Below are 2,644 nucleotides of genomic sequence, written 5' to 3'. Positions count from 1 at the left end.
ATATGGAGACAAGGTATTATAGCCAAGATATTCTAGTCATGATACCGAGACAAGGTATTATAGCCAAGATATTCTAGTCATGAAACGGAGACAAGGTATTATAGCCGAGATATTCTAGTTATTATATGGAGACAAGGTATTATAGCCAAGATATTCTAGTCATGATACCGAGACAAGGTATTATAGCCAAGATATTCTAGTCATTATATGGAGACAAGGTATTATAGCCAAGATATTCTAGTCATGATACGGAGACAAGGTATTATAGCCAAGATATTCTAGTCATGATATGGAGACAAGGTATTATAGCCAAGATATTCTAGTCATGATACGGAGACAAGGTATTATAGCCAAGGTATTCTAGTCATGATACGGAGACAAGGTATTATAGCCAAGGTATTCTAGTCATGATATTGAGACAAGGTATTATAGCCAAGGTATTCTAGCCATGATACTTAGACAAGGTATTATAGCCAAGGTATTCTAGTCATGATATGGAGACAAGGTATTCTAGCCAAGGTATTCTAGCCAAGGTATTCTAGTTAAGGTATTCTAGCATGATATGTAGTCATAATATTCTACAAAAGGCATTCTAGTCAAGGTATTTCTGCCTTTTTTAAGATGAAGGTTTCTAGTCATGGTATGTAGTCATTTCATTTTAGTCATGGTATTCTAGTCATGGTATTCTAGTTATGGTCTTGTAGTCATGGTATTTTAATCATTTCATTTTAGTCATGGTATTCTAGTTATGGTCTTGTAGTCATGGTATTCTATCGTGGTATTCCCTTCATGATACTCTAGATGTGTTATCTTATAACTTACCGACGTTACTTCAAGATATTCTAGATGTGTTATCTTATAACTTACCGACGTTACTTCAAGATATTCTAGATGTGTTATCTTATAACTTACCGACGTTACTTCAAGATATTCTAGATGTGTTATCTTATAACTTACCGACGTTACTTCAAGATATTCTAGATGTGTTATCTTATAACTTACCGACGTTACTTCAAGATATTCTAGATGTGTTATCTTATAACTTACCGACGTTACTTCAAGATATTCTAGATGTGTTATCTTATAACTTACCGACGTTACTTCAAGATATTCTAGATGTGTTATCTTATAACTTACCGACGTTACTTCAAGATATTCTAGATGTGTTATCTTATAACTTACCGACGTTACTTCAAGATATTCTAGATGTGTTATCTTATAACTTACCGACGTTACTTCAAGATATTCTAGATGTGTTATCTTATAACTTACCGACGTTACTTCAAGATATTCTAGATGTGTTATCTTATAACTTACCGACGTTACTTCAAGATATTCTAGATGTGTTATCTTATAACTTACCGACGTTACTTCAAGATATTCTAGATGTGTTATCTTATAACTTACCGACGTTACTTCAAGATATTCTAGATGTGTTATCTTATAACTTACCGACGTTACTTCAAGATATTCTAGATGTGTTATCTTATAACTTACCGACGTTACTTCAAGATATTCTAGATGTGTTATCTTATAACTTACCGACGTTACTTCAAGATATTCTAGATGTGTCATCTTATAACTTACCGACGTTACTTCAAGATATTCTAGTCAGAAATTAAACCAAATAACCATTTCCTTCTAGTGTGAATGTTCTTTTAAATATGATGTTACTGAGCTTGAGTCTAAAGGATTAGCATGTTTGAATGTTGACTACCAATGGGACTAAATGAGAACAACAGATATTACAGATGTATTGATCATATTTAATCGTGTTTTAATTGTACATCTATGACGTGTCTCATAGATTTACTACACACCAAAATACAAGTTCTTATCGTACATTTATTTCTTCATATCGACGTCTGAAAAAGTCCAACTATTGATTGCATCTAGATCGTATGGAGCCCATTCATTATATTGACGGTAAGATACATTGCCTCCTTCTGATAGATATAAATATATATCACTTTTAATAGGGAATCTAGTTCTCATAGCCACGCATAGAAACCAGCTCTTGGGACTCGCATGGGGAACAATCCCAGCTTTTCACTCCTTCTACCTCAGAGTTCTGTCCCTTGATGCTTTCATGGTCCATCATAAAACCAACAGAGAATAGGGGAGGCTATTAGGGCCAGAGTGACTCTATACGCGTTAATTGTGGTTATAACCTCGCCTACTAAATCAATTGAGCGCGTCAGGATGAAAGTGAGAAGGAAAGGGAGATCACTGTAACCGAAGGATGAGTACATCGAGCCTACTATAAGGGGATGGTCGAAATAGCATCACCCAATACATCGAAATAGCATCACCCAAAACATCAAAATAACATCCTCCAATACATCGAAATAGCATCCTCCAATACATCGAAATAACATCCTCCAATACATCTAAATAGCATCCTCCAATCCATCGAAATAGCATCCTCCAATCCATCGAAATAGCATCCTCCAATACATAGAAATAGCATCCTCCAATACATCGAAGTAACATTCTCCAATACATCGAAATAGCATCCTCCAATTCATCGAAATAGCATCCTCCAATACATCGAAATATCATCACCCAATACATCGAAATAGCATCCTCCAATACATCGAAATATCATCACCCAATACATCGAAATATCATCACCCAATACATC

Source organism: Biomphalaria glabrata, unplaced genomic scaffold (assembly GCF_947242115.1).
Source record: "Biomphalaria glabrata unplaced genomic scaffold, xgBioGlab47.1 scaffold_34, whole genome shotgun sequence".
In the NCBI taxonomy this organism is placed as follows: domain Eukaryota; kingdom Metazoa; phylum Mollusca; class Gastropoda; family Planorbidae; genus Biomphalaria; species Biomphalaria glabrata.
The sequence above is the reverse complement of the archived record's forward strand: the minus strand, read 5'-3'. Positions refer to the sequence as shown.